We start from the raw sequence: 24,440 nt of genomic DNA, 5'->3' as shown, positions 1-24,440 counted from the left end.
TTCTCCGAAAAATTTCTAATCTTCTATCGTAATTATATCGGATTATAAAAATATTCACGCATTCTATGTATCGAATATATCGAACGTATTGAACATATCGAACCTATCAAGATAATTCGAATTTAAATTCGAATATGAAAAATGTTACGAATTTTAATGAAATTAAACTTAAGATATTACGTACACGTTCTGAGATCTACCTCAGCCGCCATTATTCTTCGAAAAATCTCCAACCCTATCGTAACTCTGCCGGGTTATAAAAATATTCGCACACCCCTATTTTCGGCCGCCATTCCTCCAAGTCTCACCTATCATATTTCCATGCACACACATCGGAAGCCCACCACTCCTAACATTTGAATGCGGCATGCGCAGTGCCGGTATAAAAAAAAAAAGAAAAAATAAGACGCTTTAAACTGGGCCTTTATTGGTCGTAGCAGCCGTGCAGAATCCCCACCCACGCGCCGTTTTCCCTCGCGTACACAAGCATCCCTCGCCATTCTTCCTCTTTTTATCGCGCTATCATATTTCCATACAGCCACCGGCCACCACCACCGTGGCCACCTCCACTCGATACCCAGGTCGCCCAGATTTGAATCCGGCATGCGCAGTTCCCCGCGCAAAAAGGGCGCTTTAAAGAGGTTCTTATTGGCCATGGGAACGTCACCCCCACTCCTTATCGCGTGTACCGGCTACCTAACCTTGCGAACGCGGCACCCTTCCTCTTATCACGTCTCCCCTCCCCTCCCCAATCCCCTGAACCTCCCCCTCCCCGCTCACGTTCCTTTTTTTCGCGTTTTCTCTCCCTCTGATTCTTTCTTCCCCTCCGGCCTGCCCCACCACCCGTTGCACGGCTCCCACATCTAGACTAGAAACGAGCATCCCCTTGCACCCTCGCCACCCTACGCCACCCCCACGTTGCACACGTATACATACACACGCATACAAAGGAAGGCGCGACAAGGATGAATAGCGTCGAGGGATGAAGATGAAAGCGGGACATACCGAGAGGGATAGGGGATAGGTGGTGGCACGAGAGAGACGAAGCGGAGAGCGTGCCGGTATTGATTTTAATGACGCCCCTACCTTACGCGAATTCACGAAAGAGGCGCGAATAATATCTACGCGCTCTGATTCCGGGAGTCGGGACGAGGCGAAAGCTTTGCGAGAACGTGTACAGACATTTCCTTGAAATCGTCTTGTATCTTTCTCTCTCTCTCTCTCTCTCTCTCTCTCTCTCTCTCTTTCTCTCTCTTTCTCTCTATTCTGTTATTTGTTGCTCGTTTTATACGATAAATGTAACGAGAGATACGATAGAAGGGAGATATTGTTATTATTATAAATGGATCGAGGTGTGAAACGATTCTCCTTCTTCGTCAAGTGGCGATATTTCCATACCGTATCTGATTGAATAAAGGGTTGGTACAAAAAAAAAAAGAGAGAGGCCAGTCATATTTATGTATGACGCGCGTGCCAGCGGATAAAAGCACTTGCCGAAAAATCAAGCGGCTCGAGTGGCACTAAACGGAAGGGTGTTCAAATACCCATACCCCGGACCCTAATCTGAATAAGGTGAACCCTTTCTCCCAGGGCGAGAACCCTCTTTTTTTCTTTTTATTTTTTTTTTTTTTTATTCATCGCGTGCAGGTATTTGCATGACCCTGCATGATCGCAGGTGTCTCAGGTTCTCCCCCTTTTTCTCATTCACGAGTTGAATGGAAATAAACGAACCTGGCGAGGACAAGGGGTAACTCGGTGTGCGTGTATGGAAATGGCAAAGTGGCGCGATAGTAGTACGCCATTTGCACGATCAAGATCACGGTAATAGATCCTTAACTGGTGGACTGGTCGTATTTTAATTCGGTAAGGGAAAAAAGGCGCACCTGTGCGCGAACCCCTAATCGTACAGGTGAACTCCTCTATAGAATTTAATTTTTAATACACCGAGTTTTCATTTCGCGAGCAGATAATTTGCGCTCATTAAATTATCGTGGGCATCCCTCAGCTGTTAAAAATTCTCCTCGAAATTCTTACTCGAGAAATTATGGTACGCTTATTATTTTCTTTCTACACGCTGATCATCTTCTTTTTTTTTTTTTTTTTTCGATTTCCGTTACTTCTTACTTTTTCCATTGCACGGTTGAGCAGTAGGCTTTTCTTTTTTCAAGACACCCGGTAGGGCAGAGCGCACAGCCGCTGCCTCCTGACCCCATGACCCTCTCACAAACCCTACGACCTGTCTATATGCTGTATACGTGAATTGCAGGCTACCATTCGGCCACCTGCGGCTTCTGACATCTCAAGCAGCATCGGTAGTGACCGGGCGAACACCTCTCTTTGCACGCGCGAACACACTCCTTGACAAAGGTGTATTATCCCTCGCCCTCGGCTTTCCTGAAAACCTGTTTGCAGGCGCGCGCGCGCCGCGACGCCTTTGTGTCCCCTACGCAACAAGTCACAACATCATCAAAATCGTAAAGTACAAGCCAATCTCGCGACGTTAATTGCTTTCGCATCGTCCACCTCGGATTTTTTTTTTTTCTTTTTTTTTTTACCCGTCCCTCTACTACCTATCACGATTCTATTATTAGCATTCCTTCGATACCATACGTTACCTGGAATTAAATTACAAGAAAATACCGATGCCTGCTTTACTCAGAATTCGATCGAACAATTTTCCATCCAGTCTACGACCTACATTTCCTAACTGTAACTCGTCGATTAATCGATTCCTCTCCAAGGTTTTTTTTCTTTTTTTTATTGTTATTATTCTTCAAAGAAATTTCTCGATAATGGTGAAATTCGAACGAAATACGCACGGAATACGACGATTCGGGATTCTTTCTTGTCGAAAGTTGTTACCGTTATGGCACAATCGATTTTAGCAAGTAGGGAAAAAAAAAAAAGAGAAAAGAGAGAAAAAAAAGAATGTAGAGAAAGGAAACGCGACACGCGAAATTCCTCCAGCGCGCGCCCCCTGCGAAAATCGTTTCACCCCCCAAGGAGGAGCTCTTTTAGACGAGCCATGAATCGCCACCCTCGAGAAATAATAAAAGATCTCCCGTCACGAGGGAAATTAGAGGTTTTGATTCCGTATGGTGTGCGTACAATCGTTTATTCCTATCCGGGGGAAAGTTTTAACTACCACTCGTCTCGAGTCTCGAGGAGCCAGGTGCGCCAAAACACTATTTTCCTTTGATGATTTGTTGGGACGCGGAAACTGGGCCAATCTCGATAGGGTTTCTGACCAACTTGTAAATCAAATCTCTCTCCCTTTTTAAAGCACAAGAATCTCGACAATTCACCACATACGTTGGAAAAAAAAATATATATATATATATATATAATCTTGTTGAGAGGTGTGAAAATATTTTTTTCTTTTTCTTTTCTAATTCTACTCGTGTCCACTTAATCTCAAGTATGTTTTTTTTCCGTTTACTTTTTCACATCTACTTATCGAATATTTTATTCGCCACGTTTTTTAGCAGTGTTTTTTTTTCTTCAATTCCATTCTTTCTTATTGTTCATCCTCTTCAGGACGATTTTTTCTTTTTTTTTTTTTTTTTTCTAGAATTTTCATTCACTTGCGGAAACTCGAGACGCGTCTCCCTCCCCCCGTTCTCCATCCCCCGTTCCCCCTCTCCCCGGCAATTGTTCTGCCCACTTTTTCGCGCGGGAAACTTCTTAAGAGGCCGGTCGAACTTTACTGGCTCTCTCTATTCTCACCGAAAACGGAGCTCGTTTCTCTCTCTCTCTCTCTCTCTCTCTCTCTCTCTCTCTCTCTCTCTCTCTCTCTCTCTCTCTCTCTCTCTCTCTCTCTCTCTCTCTCTCTCTCTCTCTCTCTCTCTCTCTCCACACACACACACACACACACACACACACACACACACACACACACACACACACACACACACACACACACACACACACACACACTCTAATTCAGGTCGAACGGTTTTCTTGGACGAGTCGGCAATTTGACGAGGGGGGCGGGGGGAAGAAGGAAGAACGATACATAAAAAGAAAAAAATTCGAATAAACTGCATAACGCACACGGGACTGTCCGGGACTATTTTACAGTTTCCCTGGACCGTTTTACCATCCGTAATTTACTTTCACCGATGCACCGAAATCTTGGCTCGTAGCAAGGGTCCAGGTAGCGGCAATATCGATCCATTCGTATCACTTATTACTCCACTAATTGCTTTACGACGCAGCATTCACTCGAAGAAACTCCCCAGAGAAGTAGATTTCTTTTTTTTCCTTCTTTTCTTTCTTTCTTTCTTTCTTTCTTTTTCTTTTTTTTTCTTTCCCTCTCCTCTCTACATCTTTTTACGACGGGTATATATCTCCTCTCCAGAAAATTCTAAATGCCGCTCCATCTTCTATTGGACGTTCCTTAGCAAACCTGCCCATTATCCTGGCCGTAATCCTATTATAAAATCATTCAGAATTATTGATTCACAGAAGGAAAAACTGTGCGCATAATGGGTGTTGTTTATTAAAGCTAGAAAGCTCGTTCCCCAAATAGATGGACCCATCAATTCAATGGGCTGTCACAGGGGGTGAAATATATTTAGGGGAACAATTAAGACAATTGGTCACAGGCAAATCCTTCAGGCCACACCTGAAACCTAATGAAAGGAAATGTTGAAGAGTCACTCGGAAAAGCTTACTGCTGCCCGCGCAGGTTCGAGGAAAATTCGAAGGGCGATCCTTTTCGAACAGCGATTAATTCGTCGGGCGCCGGGGGCGTGAAATCGAAAGCTCGGGGTACCGGGATTTTCGGCCCGCGGGGATAATAATGAGGTTTGGGGTTTTTTCCTTTTCCTTTTCTTTCTCTCTCTCTTTCCAACGACGCGAGCCAGCAACCGTGCGGATCAAAGAGAGCCGACCCGTGCCCTCCCTATCGTCTTTCGCAATTTCAAGGCCTTCCTCGGACACCTCCAGCGTCGACTTCCATTTTCCGGACGGTTCCCTTCTCATTCCCGGCGCGGGCCACCCTTCAACCACTGGAAAGAAACGCTCTTCCTTTTACCATACGACGCTTAGGGGCGATAAGCAAACTCGTTTCCACGATTGCGGAATACGTCCTTCTCGATCGGTTAATCCAAGATTAATCTTCTGGATCAGCTCCTTTGCTACAGATTGAAAAGTGTCTTATGGGGATATAGTTGAGATGTTCTTTATTTTTACACAATATTGGAACGATTCTCTTTATATCGATTAATTATTCCGATAAAATTGCGTCAGTTTTTTTAAATTTGCTTTATCTTACTATATAGAGGGGATCGATTGTCGAATATCGTAAAATGAAGTCCGTTTTAAATTAGACGATTAAAAATATGATCTTCTTCGTATCGATAAACGCTTAAGAAGAGATAAACACTCAAGAAATTGCACGGTATAATATGGTAGGAAACTCGTGTTCCCTGGATCGTCGTTAGATCAGCTCGGTTTCAAGGAAGTTTTGAATTAAAAGAAACGGAACTCTCAATTCTCGGCCAGTGTAATGGTCGTGCACTCGCGATATCGTGGCACGCGTGACAGAGCGCGAGCAAGCTTGGTAATTTTCCTGGCATTACGCATGTGAGGGAGCGTAACGTGCGATTATAAAATAAGCGGTTCCTTTTGTGGTAATTAGCGGATCAAGGACAATGAATTCGGGAGAACGAATGCTATCGTTACGGCTGCATCTCGATTCTGCGATCCGCACAAAACCTATAAGATTTTTCGATATTTACCAATTCCCTCGCGTTCATTCATTTTCCTCCAACCGATATCAACAATGTAATATGCGTATAATTTTTAATAGCAATCCTCCTCTCGTGAATTTCTCGTCGATTTTATCCGCGATTCAGAAAAGTCTCACGTCAATCTTGCCCCCACTCAGGCCGGTCGGGATTAGGCGATAAAGAATGGGCGCATTCTCGCGATATTTCGCGGGCACAAGCACGACCTCCGGGCTCGTTGACGTTTGCCTCTCGCGATTTGCCAATTGTCTAATGCGAATTGTCTCCATCCCATCCTCGAGCGGCATTCCATCCACTAGCCGTCTCCAACCGGCCGAGCTGGTCCCACTTCTTCTTCTTCTTCTTCTTCTTCTTCTTCTTCTTCTTTTCGCTCGCCCCTTTTATTCCGCGGAATATTCACCGGATTAAGGTAATTGCTCGCTCCGCATAAGCGCATTCCGCGTGGGCCGCGTGCGTACAACACGCGTGCAACACGCGTCCGTGAAGGCGTGAGACCGATCGTAACATCGTTTACGTAACTCTCTTTTTGTTTTGGAGATCCCGTCCAATTTTCCTCCAAATTCTTTTTACGGGGGGTGGTTCGCGTGGCCGTTTCACTTCGCAAGGTTGCAGCTTGAATTCGTGTATTTCGATTATTTGATTATAACTTTTCATTTCGTTCTATCTGGAATCCTTTGCATACAGCTTTTATGTCTTCATTCGTCGAGATACGTTATTGTTATTCGGATATCATCGATCATGCGTAGAGACGATAAACCGTAATAATTATTATTTTATCGAAATACAGGAAGAAATTCTGTATTCTATATGTATATATATATATGATCGAGAAAACTGAACTTTATTGACAATGCTGCCTGCACTTGTTTAAACACCGGCCTTGAATCGTCGACAGAGCGAAACGCAGTTTGCAGAGCTGCGTTTTCCGATTAATGAACGTTTTTGCGCGCGCCCAATTTACCGAAATTAGGAGCGTAAAAAAATATCTTTCTCCCAACTTTCCAAGCAAGGAGCGTCAAAATGCTCGTAAAAATGCTTCGTTCAACGTTTACTTACCGGAAAATTATCCCGTTCGCGTTTATGCTGGAAAAATCTGCGAGGCACGTTTAAACGTCGCGTGTAAAACATTTTGGAGGCAGGATATACTGTTTCGCTGATGGTAATGGAGGCAATGGCAGCGTAGCGCCAGCAGTGGTAGCGGCTCATGGGGTCGAGGTCTAAGCCGGCGGTGTTGGGTTTCACAGCGATATCAAGCGTAATATAGCACGCGCCTCAATTCAATCCAGCTGCCAGCCACTGTCACGTTTAACGAGTTGCACTTCAACGACCGGAAGGATTAATTCCTCCACCGAAACTTGTCCCGCTACCGTTTCTCAAATCAGGTGTACCGCTACCACTCCTACTCTCCATCCGCGCAAATCTTTGGGCAACAAAGATTTTTTTCCCTCGATTTTCCGAGTTTCGGAGAAAAACTTCAAAACTTTCAAGTCGAATTGAGTTACGCTCCCATCCATTATACCGTTCTTCGAGTCGATGTACCCCTTGAAAAATAAAAGGATTATCGATAGAAAGAAAAGAGGAATAGGACTGGTAAAAAAAATTCAACAGGACTGCTCTATCCTAAAGCAGTTTTCTACCTCCTCACCGACAAAGTAGTGGAGGTAATTAAGCGGGCAACCTCGCTTGCGGTTCTTATTCGTCATGGTAACAAGGTTCGTGGAAGAGATGCTAAGTGGCCGCAAAGTGGAGGAGGGGACGCGAGGGAATACATACTAGAGCGAGGAGGAGGAAATGATCTCCCTCCCTCCACGCCAAGTCCATTGCGTGCATACGTGAGAGGCTGGATCCGGGGCGGGGAGGGCGAGAGGGGGTCGCGCGAGAACAGAGCGAGAGGGAAGATTCGTTGTTTGTCGTTGTGCGATACTCGGTGGAATCGCAATGGCAGCGTTACGCAGTTGCGTCGCGTGAGTGTGTATACGCCGCGACGCAGTGGTGGGCGGTAAACATCAAAGACACGTTGGCTAGTTGAGCCACTTAACGTCCTCGAGTTTTCACATTAGCGAGGCAAAAGACCGGGAGGAGAGGCTCTGTCTGTAGCCTTCTCGCCACTTCGGATTCGAGAAACCGTGCCCGTATAAAAAGTATCGTCGCGATGATAAGAGTGGCGAGGGTGAACAAGGTTGCCCCCTTCTTCGAATACGACGTTTTCGACGATACGATTTCATCGTTGAAAGGGGAGGGGGCGATGATTTTGGCGAGGACGATGATTTCGATGGCACGAAAGTTTCCACGAAACGAGGTCCGCGTCGAAGAGGAACGATCAACGGATGTCGAGGTTCGCGTGTCGCGTACGCATTAAGATCGGGATGTAAGCGTTGTCGTTCTCGAGATACGGCCGATTCGCCACGTTTCGAGTGAAATAGGAATCATGGCCTCAGAGTTCTTCTTGGGTTTCGCTTTCGAAATTATTACGAGTCGTTACGACTACGTGATAAAATGGGGCAAAAGGAAAAGAAAAAAGGAGAAAAAGGGGAGACGATTCATCGATGTTTATGACTTACCGCGTCGATAATATTTATTTTACGGCCTCTCGATCTCTTGTACAGAGAACAAGACACTGGGATCTAGTTCGACGTACGTTCACTTTTGAATATCCATTTCATAGTGTGACCAGAAGTCTTGTTCTTCTTCGTCGATCTTTGTCAAATGGCATCCGGGGGATCTGTCTCTCAGGTTTCGCGTGTCCTCTTTTACATATTTATTCTTGCGCGGGAAATCTTATTTTCGATATTCGATTCTCAAGGATAAACGATGAGAGAGATCGAAAAATTCGAATCTTCGGGTATAAAGAACCTTTTTTCTTTTACCTGAATTGATATTTTGATTGGAAAATATATAGGGGGGCTCGTGTTAACGCACGACGATATTAATTTTTCACAAGATCGACGAGCCTTGACGTTCTGTAGTATCCACACATAAATAATATCGGGGGGAAAAATGAAGCGTCGTATATCAAAGTATACAAAAAAAATGGAGGAGGGGGGATTAAATACCCCGTGGAAAAAGAATCGCGCCCCCTCCTATTTTCCCCGGGAAAGATCATCGAATGCAAACGAATCTTTCGACCATCTTTCGACCAACGATTCGTCACGGATCCTTGAACAACGCTTATGCAAATATCGGTTCCCCGTTTCGTGGAGATGGGCAAAAAATCGGCTTCTTTATTCGAAGCACAAAGGCCAATAGTCCTTTTTTCTTTTTTTTTTTTTCGTTTCACCCCATTTCTTCCTCCTCTCTTTTCTGCACCAGGGAAATGTGACAGTTGGCCGGCCACATTTCGACTCTGCCTCCCCCCTCTCTGCCCCCTTCCCCGTAATTTCCAAAAAGCAGCGCAAGATAGAGCTGCCTAGGATTTGATCCTGAATCGAAATGGCCACCATCTTATCGCGCTTCTGCCCTTCGTTATCTCGATGCGGCATTGGCTGACTTTCATTCGATTCCAACTCTGTGAAAAACTCAATGATGATTGTTCCGCTCGTCGACTTTGTACCACGACAGTCGTAACTTTGTCCCGTTCGTATCGTTAAATGTCCATTGCATTAACGGCTACAAGGAAATCTCGTAAAATTCCAATAAAGAGACGGTTATTAAAACGAAGAGAAAAAAGTATAACTAGTTTTTCTAATTTAACGCGAGATAGTTGCTCAACTCTATAGGAAAATGAAATTTTATCAAAAAATATCACTTGCACGAAGAAGAAGAACTTTCACTCATCCTCAGTGTATGGATCCTCTTCGTACCGTGTCTTCTCTGGACAAAGGAGATTTTTAGGTAGAGCTTTCTTTCCTTTTTTCTTTTTTTTGTAGAAGAGAAAGATGAAATTCGTACGTATTCATCGCGATTTTGAAAAGCGATCGACTCCCACTTTTCTTCGTTTTTATTTTCATTCTTTTAGTTTTTTGGATCTTGCGACAAACCTTCGTAGAAATTCTTTCCGAATCAACTTATAATTGAACAAAATAAATACGTAGAAAAATACACAACTCTAAAGTGCGTAATTCACACTCAACACACTCAATTTTAAGTCTCATCAATCATTGGCAACTGTCCATAAAACGGCATTACTCAAATTCCATAAACAGTTATTCCTTTTATCACACATTTCTCCATCATAAAAGGAACGGCGATACTTTCTCGGTTACCTAATATAATACAATCGGAGATACGCCATTACGGAAGGATGTTAAATCGCAGAATAAACAAACGTCTATGGGCTGAAAGTCGAGGAGGAAAAGAGGAGAAAAATCGTGCTCGTGGGTGTAACGCGCGAGCACGACCGCGTTCTCGCGGCCCTATGAATGGCAAATAAGGGCCCTTACCGTTGTCTAACTGTCGGGGGGGAGGGGGTGGCGGTCATCTGAATACAATGAACTGGAATAATGCATTCCTCTTAATGGTATTGCGACTCCTCCGCGGCGACCTCTGTGCTTCAGAAGCTTGTGAAAGATCCTTGTGCACGCTCGTACGTACGCGTACACGAAACGCACACGTGCACGAGACAGCAGGCCAAGTGATGCGCACCAAGTCAGCGTCGTTTTATTAGATAATTAGTTGACGAGATGCGTGGGCGAATCGCGCGGCACGCTTTGCGTAATGCATCCGAGCCAGTGGATCGATCAACTGCAGTTTTCCTTTTCTCTTTTTCTCCCTTCCCCGCTTCGTATTGCGCGCCCATTTCGTTCTAATAGGATGCATCATTGCGCGCCGCTCATATCGATTAACCAAACCAAGTTTTCACGATCGTTCCTATTAAATTTATTCCTCTTACGTTGTTACAATTGATAAAGCGAAGCTTTAAGTTAAGCCGAGTTCGAATATTTATAATTATAAAATTTTCTCGAGAGACTTAAAAATTTCATTTTTAGAGAAGATTTTCACAATGATTTATCGGTCGAAAAGTTACTTCGATTCCTTCGTTCGATCGATAACTCTCGTCCCTTCCTGTGATTAACGCTCAAATTAGGAAAAAAATAGTTTTGGTGGACACTGGTCGAGGGTCACGTCGTTGAAGGCGGGGGTGAAGTGCAGCAGGGTGGCGCGGGGGTTCGGTCCGGTTCTGGGAGGGTGGCAAACTTTCGCCCATAAAGAGTCGGCTGTCAATTCATCTTTCCTATATATATATATATATTTCACGTCAAAATATTGCAATAAATCATCGGTCTGGCGACGAATGAGAGTGAGGGGAGGGGGGAGATTGTGCAGTAAGTTAAAGAGACCGATGGACACACCGGTGTCGACGCTCTTTCGCGAACGGGAATATTAATCTTGGGAAAAGCACTTTCGGTATTTATGCACACCGTGGATCATCGTGGAAATAAATGGTGTCTTGATGAAGATTTATGATCTCGTTGCGTTTAGTAGACTAGCGACACGAAAGGAAATTCTTGCGGCCCCCTCTTCCTCGATTTTAATTCGAAATATTGCAAAAGAGCAAAATGAAAGGATTCGAAAGGCCTCGATGCCTGGGATTAAAAATTCGTGGGATAATTGAATAATTCTCTGACTTGTTCGTGCAAATTTTACGATGATTATCTCATTTTTAAATTAATCGCGAAATTAAGAAAAGTATTTATAATTAAAACTCCCGTATCTTTTCGCGGACTGAAATAATAATTCGTTTCCGTTTCGATCGAAAAGGATCGAGAAGAATTTTTCCCCGCAAAAACTTCGCCCCTGAAAGGATCAATTCTTTCCTGTTGTTCCACCTGTAACGACAGCTAAGAAGTTCCCACTAAGAGACCGTAAGAGTACCCGAGGTAACGAAGTCACAAGTCATACGATCGTGTAATTTCGACTAATAATAGTGAACACTATCGATTACACGGTCGGGGAGAAAAAAATTGCCGCATTATCGGGACACAAAAAATATATTCCGCCAACTTTTTCTTCCCCCTTTTTTTTTTCTTTTTCTTGTCCACACCCTCGTGTACGTGTGAACGAAAGTTCGAGAAGCGTAGAGAAACGACAGAAGCGTAGGTTCTCGTGAGACAGTCGAACGAACAACTCTCAGGCCGATCGGGCAAAGAGAAAAACTCGCGTAGCGAGGATGGGTATTGAGAGCGGGGGTCGTTGATGGAGAAAAGGCGAGGCGGCGGTACCAGCAGGAGCAGGGGGCTATTAGCTGGCAGATTAGCAGTTAAAATTGAAATTTGCACGGACAGTTCGATGCGCGGCGGCGAACGTCTGAAGAGGGCCCGAAACTGTTCTGGGGCCCCCAGAAGATTGGGGGAGAACCGAATCTGCTACGCATTCAACCAGCTAGCGAGCTCGCGCCCCTGTCCTCTGCATCTCGTGCCCTCCTTTGTGTCCTTCGTACCCATCTTCTTCGGGTATGAAATGAGCTAGAGTTACGAGGCGCCCATATATCACGGTGGAACTATTTATAGCGAATGAAATTTCTACTATTGTATTTTTACATCCTGTAGATATTTCCTAGAACGTTAAGAAACGTAAGTGGCGCAATAACGAGGGATTAATGTCCTGAGAATGTTAATAACACCAACCATTTTCTACAGATCGATAGTAAATGGAACGAAACGCTCGCGTTTGTGTACACAAATATGTTGGCAGCGATTTGCATAGTTTGCATCAAGGCACGTGATCGCCCTTAATCAATTCAATTTATATCGTTGCTAATAAGCGGCAAACACCTATACGCTCTCGTCACGGAGATCGACACGTTCCCTCGACGCGTTAATAAGGCATAATCGCAGTAACAGGGCAATCATGTTTTGAATGTTCCTTTGTTGTCTGTTACCAGTGGATGTATACCCGTTGTCGGGGATTTTGTTCTCGTCGAAGAGCCCCCTATGGAGGCTCGTAATTAACGTTTCAGCGAGATTGAATCGCGTTCTGGTAGCTCTTATGAAATATCAACTCCATCTGAATGTAAATGGACACGGCTTCTACAAGTTGGCAAAAGGCCAATTGAATATTAACCCATTGTACATTGTGGAGCACGTACTCCACAACGTTTTTCAAAAATGTGCTATTCGCTAATTTAACAAGAAATTAATTTTTCCAGTTTTCTCCGATAACAACAACAACAATAATTTTCGAAACGTCGCGGGAAAAATGTGGGAACACGCGGGACCGTTTATCCTGAGGCGAGATCGCGTTGAATTTGCAAGTTATAACGGTTGGCTGCGGGTTTTATTAGCGCCGCCATACCACGAACCGTGACTAAAAGGGACTAACACGGTACTCGGTAGTCGATCTTGCAACGAGTTTAGCCACCGAGTTCTTTACTGCCAGGCGGCGCTTTTAATTGGGAGCCCCCTCGAAAATTCTTCGTCTCTCTCTCTCTCTCTTTCGCTTTTCTCACCGTGAAACGCCTCTCTCTTCTTTCATTTCTCCCTCTCCTTCTCTTTTCTCTTATCCTTAAATCCGTGACGAAAGAGGGCAAGGTGAATCGAAGGGTGGCGGCGTTTCGAACTCGATCATCCAACGTTTAACGACTCCCCGTTCCGTAATTAATCGCTGATAAATCGAAGATAATTCGAAGATTGTCCATCCATGTATATATATATATATATATTTCGTTTATATTGAGGGAAAAAACGATTATCTTTTATTCGTACGCGGCGAATTTTTGTCGAGGCAAAAGGCAACGCGACCACCCACGATGAATTATTAAGTCTATGCACGATTTAAGAGCATCTTCCAGTCATCGTTCGTTTCACGGTCATGCACGTGTAGGTGTTTTCAGAGTATCGAGTCAGGCTCTATGGGATCCGGATCATTCGTCCGTATCGCACTGTTCGCTCGATGAATCATCCAATTTTATATCACAATAAAACGAAGAATTCTATATATTTCGTGGCGATTGCAAATCACTGTTGCATTCCGTCTCGCGATACATATGTATCCGTTATATGTATAATTCATATTTATAAATATATTATTTTATGGTGATTAATAGTTTTTACTTTGTATAAAAACAGAGTGTTTTCAAATAATCGTAGATATATATATATATATGTATATATTTAAAATACTTATTTAAATTTCATTTTCCTCGTAATTACAAATTCATTTATTCATTTCTGACGAGAAAAAAAAAATACTTTCTTTTGTTTACTTGTTATGAATAATGTTTAAATGTTCCCTGTTCACCTTTACATCTCGCTTCTTTCCCTGCTCTTTTACATAATATACTTGAGCATACGTATCTCTATACGTATCTTTCATTTACTTAAATTCTTTCTTCAAATCGAATATAAATAAATTTACATTTGAGAGGAGCTAATTGAATTACATCTCTAATTAGCGAAAAAATATTTCCATTTCAATGTAAACAAACACACGAACTTCGTTATATGCTCTTGCTGCTATCGTTTCTCAATATTTTCCATCGATAGAAGAACAAATCTTTTTCGACTCGAAGAAATATTCCACGATATATGTATACACGTTCACCGATGCGTTGCTCGTCAACGAACGAATCTCGCCTCTCCTCCTTGGGAGGAACAATACCGGTTGGGTTGGTTCCTCCTCCGTGTGTCTCCGTGACCAAGGAAAACGCGGAGGGAGCGTCATTAGGAAGTCGACTTGACTAATTAAGCTTTAATTGGATGCAAACTCTTGGCCGAGGGAAACGGGCGCGCAAGATGGCTCTCGATGGAAAAGACGAGGAGAGGGCGTTCGGTTTCGCAGACCTGGTAGAGCAAGCCTAGATCAGAGGGCCTCGCGGAAACGAGACGAATGGCAATTTTCTTAATTACCATGCTAATTGTCGTAATTACGGCCCGTATTATGGTAATGAGATGTGACAGGAAGGATGCGCGTATCCCTTCGATACCTCGCGACGAAATTGCTCTTGCGCATGCACGCGTCCTCCTCTTCGCCTCGACTTCCTGTGGCTGGGCCCCAACTCGAGGAAGATTATTCACAATTTCTCTTTACGTCTCGGTCACATCGTTTCCTCGATCGAAAATCAGATCCAATCCGTTTATTATCGAAAAAGAGGAGGGATAATGGTTTTAATTCGGGAGGGGAGGAGAGTGTAAAGGCTCGAGTATGGTCGAGCCAGGTGTACGAGGTCAGTGAGCAGGCTGGGGCCGATCGTTTATGCACAGTGGCTTCTTTGCCGACAATAAAATTGCGGCAAGTGTGTCCGTCGTGGCGCGTTGTGTGGGCTGTATATTCAGCGCGACACTCGCCATTAAATGAACAACTCAATACGCATTTATATGACGCGTTCGCGGTGACGGTTAATAAAAAGGGAGAGGGGGAAGGGGGGCGTCGGTCTCATTGCCGATCATCCTGATTTCGAGCGAGGTGAACTCGTTGAAAGTTCATTGGGGATAATCGTTCTGGATCATCGTCGCGTGGATCTGATCAAATTGTCGGTTTCTTGGTTCTATTCAACATGTGAACGTGTTTCGCGATGTTTGATGAAACACGACTGCGTGTGAATATTCATTCATACGGTGTTATGAAAGTCTCTCATACGTGGAATAAATTCAAACGTTGAATAAGTATATGTATGGAATTCTACAGAGGGAAGATATTCAAAGTATTCGACGCATTTTGCTTCTCTTTCTTTCTTTCTTTCTTTCTTTTTTCTCCGTGTTGTTTTGTCGCACGAAATCAAACGACGATTCTCGTTGAAACTAACGATCTGGAAGAAAAGTTGTCTTAATTTCGAAAATTGGACTTGTTCAACTATTCGTAGCAGGAAATATCGAGAAATTCTGATGATTAACGATTGGTGGTGGATATGAAAATGGAGTCACGTGTTCCATCCTTTCGATAACAACAGACACAGAGGCGTATTGCGCCCTTTCGCAATGGTGAAATTGGCCGTGCGGAACTCCAAGGCAAAGAGACACGGTTGCACAGGGCAGCTGCCCTCGTTTCACATTCCGTGGACGTAGCGACCACCCAAATTACCCTATTCTGTACCCCCGTGCACTGCACTCCCTGATCCTGCAAAAGCGTTTTCCTCGCCGCGCCTCGTCTTTCTTTAAAAAAACCTGCACTCCACCTCCGGCGAACGTGCCGAATGAAAACAGATTCGCAGATTATTTTTCTCTTATTTCGTTACCGATAATAATTTCCACTTCGTTCTTGCCTACCTTCACAAAAAACCTGAAATAAAACCAAGTTTCCAATTAGAAAGTTTTACATTCACCTTGAAAAATACGGGTTAAAAAGTTCAAATTTTCCCAACATTTTCTTCTTTCCACAAAATTGAAGATATAATTACAAATATGCAAAAGTCCACCGGTTCCTCGATCTCTGCGACGATTCGATCCACTAATGTCGCGTTCACAAAACTTCCTCCAATTTAATTCCCGCTGGGTATCGTCTGATCCAGCGCGGATCGCAGCAAGCGGCGTAGACAATTCCGTGATTAGGAGGGGTAGGAGGCGGGTACGTGTCAGGTAACGACGCCGCCAGGTGAATACACTCTGTTACAGGTAGCTGCGCGTAGCTGTCTCTCGTGTAGGAAGCCACCGAGAGAGAGAGAAAGAGATTTCGTTTGCCGATATATATACAAGCATGCGCATGCAAACTTGCACACAGGTGTAGGTAAACACGTGTACGACGCGAGAATTTCTCAGAATGCTCGCTCGCATGCAAACGCACGCTCACGCATCGCCCCTCGTTCCTCGCGACTTCTTTCGACCAATCTCCCCGGATAGCGACGAAACGAGACGACCTTTTCACCGATCAACACCTTTTCCACAAACCTTCCTCAGCCAAACCCTTTGCACGGGAGATCCTGCTCGCACCGCCTGCAACAAGCCGAGAGAAAAAGTGTAAATTGGTTATTCTAAAATCGATAAAAAAGGATTTTCGAAAGAAGAAAAGGAAATCTTTCGCCGCGGAGGAAGAAGACGATGATTAAATTTTTTATACAGCGTTGATTCGCGTCTTTTTAATTATTTAAATAAACGGTGCGGCGTGACGTTCGTTACCAGGCAAATGAGGGAAACGGTAACACGCGATGCCGGCCAGCTCTCGATTCCCTTTGTGCGGCCACAGCGCCGCTTGCCCATCGTGATCCAACCGATAGCGAGAGAGGGTTTTCTCGGAAGCATTCTTCCTCTCCCTTGCGCGCCTTCTCATAGTTTTCCACGCTTTCCTCTCCTTTCCGTTTCGCGAATCGTCTTCTGGAACAAAAGCAGGCGAAGAGTTATTTATATATATATTTATCCCCGCGATTATCCCCAAGATTATGCAAAAGTCAAAAGCAAATTAGATTTCTACAAACATTAACACTCAGTTATTAACACTCGGTTAATATCGAAGATATCTTGGAAACGGATCTCTTAACGAGCCGTGATTCCAGAAACCGTGAAGGATAACGTAACGATACGATACGGCCAACGAATCGCGAGACGCAACTGGAGGAGTGAGTTATTGACTTTGGGATGTGCGCGAGTCGATCGATCCTTGCATTCATCCGGATAAATGATTTGGTCGAGGGATAGTGTGTTTTTTTCCTTTTTCACGACGTTCCACGACGTGATTGCAAATTGCGTTGTTTCGTTCTCGAACAGGAAAGATGAAAGTTTCGTGTCTATTCCCTCGCTCGATTCTTGGAAAATTCGCTTGGTAAATTGTGGGAGGAAGAACGTGACTCTTCGCGATGTGTCATTATATTTCCCTCGCGTTACGTTTACAATTAATAATTAAACGTAAATAGGTGATGTTGCAACGCGATTAGAAATTCGAATCGATGCAATTTATTGAAAATTGGTAATCGAGTTTTCTTCAATACCACGCTCTTAACCCGTTTCGAGATCGTGTTTTTCTTCCTGTAAAATCGTAATTCTTCGTTATTGTGTCATTGTAGCAGCAAGTGTACGATAAGATCGATAAACGCCATTTGAAATAACTCTCGCCACGTAAAAATAATTCCTTTTTCCAGAAACAAAAATTTTCAAGGCCGCACCTCTTGAACTTTTTGCTCGAGACAAAATGGATCGTATCGAAAAAAAATTTCGCGCCATGGCCGGCTTATTTCACAAATCTGATAAGCCTCGTTATCGCGCATCCGAGAAAAAAGAGCAACTTTTTCGTTCGATGTAGAAACTTTCTCCTTCTCCTTCTTTTTCTTTCTACAAGCGACGGAATTCCAGTCGGCGTGTCAGCCGGGCACGCATCCGGGGACACTAATGCTTCGATTGATCTAAAAACGCAGCGGCCTGAATGCGTGGGGGAGGGGAAGATACACCGTTGCATCGGTTGTGCGAGCGATATGCGTAATAAAACGTCGGCGGTGTTTCGATCTAGAAATGCCACCCGGCGTACGAATGATGCAAATGAAAGCTGAAAGCCGTTTCCTTCTCGTCGTGCTCGTGTCGCATGCCGGGCACGGACGCTGGTATCGCGTATGGTAATCGGCGATGGTATTTCTCAAGGTGGGATCGTGGAGGTGGTGTTCCATTCCTCGTACTCGAATACTTTATCGATCGCTGTATCGATTGTAGAAACTTGTAAATAATTCGAATAAGATTATTTAATATATGCTACTTAAACCAAATTGCGTCGCGAATTTCCTAGGTTCTTAGATATATTCGAATTTTACTCGATTCCCTCGTGTTAATAAACGAATCCGGCTCTGAATAATCGGCCGTATTTTTCACCATTGCATTACGATGCGTGCTCGCGAATGATTATCGCTCTTATTGTTGTTGTTGTTGTTTTCTTTCAGCCGGTCGGCCGGGTTAATTTAAATTTAATTTTCCAAGGAGGATATAATTAATATAATTAATATAATTCATCTCTATTAGATCACGATGGATAAGAGGCGGCGGGTTCATGAATAAAAGTGTTCCTATAATTCCTAGTTCATAAATACAAATTAGCGGTGAAACGAATACCATTCTGCCTTCTCGTGTTCGCCGCGTATCGCACACACGTACACCCGCGCACCAATTCCTCGCGCTCATTAAAATATCTTCGGCATAATTCTTTCTTTCGTTGGCACGATTCCCTGGGAGGAGGTTATTATACAATTAAACGCCGCAATATACGCGTATACGACTATGATGGTACTTGTTGTATCATCGTTGTACGCCGTTTAGATGGCAGTCATTTTGTTGCGACCCCCTTTGCCTCTCTAAGATTCTGTTACCTGCGAGATAGAATGATAATTCACTGCCTCTTTCGCCCTTCGAGAAGACGCGGATCACTGTGCGAACGCACAAGTTTTTGAATCGACAAAGAAACGAGGGAAATGGGGGAGGAGGGATCACTAAGTCTGAAGAGAAATGCAATTATCCCTTAACTCGAAACTCGCACGAGTCCTACTTCGGAATCATCGGCGGATAATCTAGTTACCTTTCCAACAACGCGCATCTAATTAACGCACAGTCCAACGTGTATGTTAATGAACAACGGAACGGCGCGCATTCCGAGGTTATGGCTCGAGATACGTATTCAATTTGCTAAATTAACCGTGTGAAGAAAAGTTGTGTCGGCTACGCCGGTCGCGCGATACGGAATAAAATTAGCGGATATACATTTTAATATCGTCTCGACTTTCACGCAGACGATCGAGAGAGAAGAAACGGAGGGTAAGAAAACGAGGGAGAAGAGAGAATAAGATAGACACGAATATATATATATATATGTGCGTACTCACAGGTGGGATCGCAAGTTGAATAATCAAGAAAGAAACGGTCGAGAGAGAATCCATATGATAATTATTATTATTATATGGTTAGTATTAGCATCGTACCTGATTCTTCGCCGGTTTCGCACCGTCATTATCCCCGTGAACCGAACAAGACAAACGGTTGTTCGTTCTTGCACGAACGTGGAGGAAACGTGTCCGCGTTTGCATGTCGCATAATGAATTATCGCTTTTCCAACGCGATACGCAAACGTATTTTATATATCCCATTTGCATAATACGACGCCGCATTCGACGCCTCTTTCTATTAAATTTAATGGCTCGTTTAGGTAGCAAGTTCGCGTAAACCTAGATTTTGACCAAAGGAATGTGGAAAGTCTTGTTATTAGAGATTCTTGTTATTAGAGGATAGACGGATATATTTATTACTGGCATTTTATTTGTCAACAATGTTCTCTCGGCTTTATAACCTCGCCTTCAGAGATTATTGAGATTATTTTTCCAATTAGAAATTTATGTAATGGACGTTATAAATGTTTCATCGATGCCAATAACGTCCAATCGTGTATCCCCGATCTTGTCTCGCTTTTTTTTTTTTTTTAATTAATTTATAAGCCCGTTTATTTTGCAATTGCAATTTCGTTATTTCATAGTTATCGTTGTTTCATAGTCGCTTAATCGAACATGATCTTTGAAAAATTAATCTCGAAGATAAAAAACGGAAAACGTCGTTTCGATTCGTTCTTCTTTTAAATCTTCGTCGAATATAAATTTTCAATGGATTAAACAATTTTATATATAATCGTAGGTGATATGATACATTTAGATATACGATCAAGATACATAATTAGATTCTAACATTAAACTTTATTTATTCTGGATATATTTAAAACGAGACGGAGACTCGAAACGTTATTTCAAGTAACTCCGCAATTTTATATTTCAAACGATTCTTTTCGTATATGCGGATATTATAAAAACATATAATTTAAAATATATATTTTATCCATTTCATACCTATTTCATATAATTACACGAAATTATTTCTGCTAATTTAAAATAGCATTTTAAGTAATATTGTTATAAATAATTCATCGTTCTTGAAATTATTGGATATTCACATTCCCTCTCATAAAATTCGTCCAGGTGTGCTCTCATCCCTGTTTCCTAATCCCAACGAGCTCCTCGATCTCGAACCTAGATCGTCGAACAGTATAAAACATCCTATTATTTCTCTTCATATCAAATTCAAAAGAATTCCGCGCTGGAAACTTCCTTTTCTTTCCTTTCTCCCTCCTTAGAATAATTTTAATTTAGAAAATGTCTTCCACTTCCCCGTCACGAACGATAAAGAATATTCTCAATTTCTTTTTCCATCAAACACACGCACACGTACAAAAATCCTCCTATGAAATGCCGGCGTTGATGTTGTAAATCATTTATGAAACATCACCGGTCTACGCTCATAAACAGCTCGGATGCGGCATTAGCAAAGCGGTGACCAAGAGATGCCTTCAGATTGTTGGCGTTACGCCGATTAGGATGCTCAAGTTCGCGGTGGCGAATTATATCCGCGTGAAAATCGCGATTCCCCCAGCAGGTGTACAATAAGGGGAGGGGGGAAAAAGAGGCGATCTCGAGATCCAAGTATACCAGGCTTTCGCGTAAAAGTCAATTTATTTATTTATTTATTTATTCGGCCAACCGATAAACAACGCGTACGCGTGAACGTGGAAAAACCGAACGTCGACGCACTCTCGTTTTCCCTCCCCTCCACCCACCAGCTTTCCCCGCCCGAGAAAGTCTCTCCGCGCGTTCTCCGTCCATTCTTGTCAATAATAAATTTATTTATTCGCGATAACCAACCGTTCCATTATCGTCTCTGATCCCATCTCGGTCATTTCCTTCGCTTGTGCGTGCAACGTATATAAGGAAATCAAGGTTAAGTATATATAATTTAATTTAGGAGCGGAATAAAAGATAGAAATTTGGAATAATGAATTTTCATCTCGCCCGGATAATATAAGTCGGAGAGACGTATATGCGTGGTATTTTTATTTCTCGTAAGTAGAAGTATATTTTTAAATAAATCTCGGGATAATTCGTTCGGGTATAAGCCAACTAGGAATAATAATAATAATAATAATTTGATGTAGAAAGTTGTGAGATTGCTTGTTATTTTATGTAGATGGAGTGAACTTTCATTTTAATTATGGTAAATTATTAAACTTTGAATTTTTTTTTCTTTTTTTTTTATTAACAATGTGTTGCTCGCCTCGAAAATTTGTTCCCCTTTTCCAGCTCGTGTTACAATATTACACGAACGCGTTGTATTAATTACGATCATCGTTCCAACGGGTTATCGGTTGAAAATCGAGTCGAAAACTGTTTCCATTTCGCGATCGGAATCAATCGATTATCTCGCATTTGGCTTTGCTCCATCTCTGCGTCCAAAATCCAAAAAGTTCCCTTGTCAGATTCGAAGGTGGAGGCAATTTTGGTTCGATGCTGTAACGCCGTTACGCGTGACGTAACCTCGATCACCTCGGGACGAGATGACGGGTTTCGTTGGCGATCAACGATTGACGATGATGGCTGAGATCGGGCGTTCGTGGCCATTTCCTGTCCGCGGTGGCCAAAAATACATCGTGATTGAATAGGGGGAGGGAGGGTGAGCGAAGGAGGGAGCGTTGCATCGATCGTGCGTGAATGCGTGATCGATCGGCCGGCCATCGATCGCGGAGTCACCGCGGCCAGCCAGCCGATCATCGCTCCTCCCGCTTTTTTCAACGAATTACGTCTTGAATGCATAATAATATATTTGCGCCGCGGCTTCCAGCGAAAGGGTTCATTTCCATTCAGGCGCCGCGAGGACATTTAGGCGGATTTGCATGCACAACGTTCGGTTTCGACGAGGACTAAAATAAACGCGCGCGAGCAAGCGAGCCTATCGAATCGATCGATCGAAAGCCTGCGAAACTTTCTTCCAGGAAAAAACAAATATTGCTCAACGCCTCGCCGAGATTTTAGATGTATGATTTATTTATCGTTGTTTCGTTTATACACGTTTATCATTGTGCACGTAATGATCGATTCGTATTATTTCGAGCAAATTTTCTAAACTTTAATCGAACGCTTCCCTTTTCGAAATTAACTTTTCAAATATGCTGACCGATCTTTCTTGCAAATGTAAATTATTAATCCAAGAGTTTGATCGAGGAGTGAATCAAAAACCGTTTTCGTTCGAATAATTCATCGTAACTTCACGATTCTTTTTTGTAATAATCTCATTTCGCAATACTCAAACAAGTGTATAATACAAGTAAAAAAGAGTACAAGAGTAATTAACGCACGGTAATTACCTCTTCGCTTTTTGAAACCTATGAATTGATGCATAAATTTCTCCTCTATCTTCATTGTTATTTGAAATTTGTTAAACATATTTCACTCGCAAAAGGAATTTCTCTTAATAAGGAAAACGTTAAATTACACTTTAATAAATAGATTGGAAAGTAGAAACAAAATATATATATATATATATAAAATATATATGTATATATATTCCAAACGAAGAAAAATCACCGAGGACTCGTTGTTCCAAAGAAGGAAAAAAAGAAAAAAAAATATTCCCGAAAATAATAAGACGGCGTTCCAAGTGAAAACGTGAAACGTAATCAGGATCAATCAGCATTAGAATTAACGAATGGGAGGGATATAGGAAGCCGAAGGAAGGGTTCGTGGGCAACAACGTGGGCCTCCGAAGATGGCCCGAGGCGTCGCGATACCGGCGTGTCGGAAGCCTCGACGAATAAAACCGTATTATTAGAGCTCGATGAAGCAACCACCCGCAACCGGGCTTCCAGGGATTAATCGAGATCCTCTGCCCTCCCCCCCTCGACTTCTCGTTGTTTCTAAGGATCCGCCATAAACATCCTAGAGAAGCGTCTCTCGCGGCACCGGATCTCTGTTATTAAACGCGTATCAATCAGTTGACCGCGAGAGGTGGAGGGGAGAGGGAGTTTGATGCGCTTTTAAATGCGCCCCGCTTGATTTATCGACCCCCCTCCCTTCGATTTCGTGCGCAGACACCGTCCTTGGACATCGAAATCGCTCCATTAATTCCATCTCCAACGAGAAGGCTACACTTTGCCTTGGAATCCTTGGAAATCTCTTAGAGGTGTCGTTAAATAACAGCGAGACTGGAATTATCCTTACGTCCAAGGATTTGTTTCTCCTCTCTTTCAGATCATCTCAAAGCAAGATTATTTCTCCGATAAAAACTTGAGATTGAGATTCAAATCGTTTCTAAATTTTCCTCCTCGACGAAGGTAACGTAGAATAAATGAATCTGGTATCGTTGTCGTTACGATATCAAGGTCGATGTGGAAGTCTCGTTAGGGAAAGCTATAAGGAAAAAAGAAAAAGAGCCGTATCTCTGAACGATTATACAATGTAAAACGTGGGCAATTAAGAAAAATGTTTTACAAGTCTCATAAACTTACAAATTTCAATCAACTCCATTAATCTTCCCCCGATAACTACTGTTTGTTTTCCTTCCAAGATTTCTAACGTTAACATCCTCTTAACGTGTCCTTTTAATACTTTAATTAGAAAAATTAGAAAGCGCTCATCTCTTCTTCTCGCAGATTCAAAATCTAATCTAATTTTTCCCCATACACCAAGTGTTATATCTCGTTCGATCCGATTTTTAATCGATCGACTCGTGATCGAAAAAGGAAAATGCTAAATTTCTCTCGAGAGGAATCATCGAGAGTGTGAGAATCGAAAATTTCGGACATTGAGCACTCGTGGCGGAAGGGAAGATGAAAAGGGCTTGGCCAATCGGTGATTGCCCAATCGGTCGTCACGAGAGGCATCACGGGGATCGTACAGCGCGGTCAACGATCGTTCGTTTGCATGGGCGACGCGGTAATTAAGCGTCGATCGCCGTCTTTTCAGAGTTTCCAAGTCAAACCGATATCTCTTGGCCGTCATTGGAAATTGTTTGACCGCTCGCCGCGCATATAATTGGCCCG

General features: G+C 43.0%; 1 protein-coding gene and 1 long non-coding RNA gene across 2 annotated transcripts in view; one reads left to right on the top strand and one right to left on the bottom strand.

Annotated features, from left to right (window-relative positions):
- LOC108003628 (uncharacterized) overlaps positions 1 to 24,440 on the top strand; it is a 77,217-nt gene that overhangs the window by 1,878 nt on the left and 50,899 nt on the right.
- LOC133665945 (uncharacterized) lies at positions 11,280 to 16,982 on the bottom strand. Its single transcript, XR_009829416.1, has 3 exons — positions 16,739 to 16,982; positions 16,024 to 16,555; positions 11,280 to 15,905 (listed from the first exon to the last, which is right to left on the bottom strand). It is a non-coding gene; the product is annotated as an uncharacterized LOC133665945 (long non-coding RNA).

The sequence above is a fragment of the Apis cerana genome, linkage group LG4 (genome assembly GCF_029169275.1).
Source record: "Apis cerana isolate GH-2021 linkage group LG4, AcerK_1.0, whole genome shotgun sequence".
Taxonomy (NCBI): domain Eukaryota; kingdom Metazoa; phylum Arthropoda; class Insecta; order Hymenoptera; family Apidae; genus Apis; species Apis cerana.
This window is presented reverse-complemented; position numbering and strand designations above follow the sequence as displayed.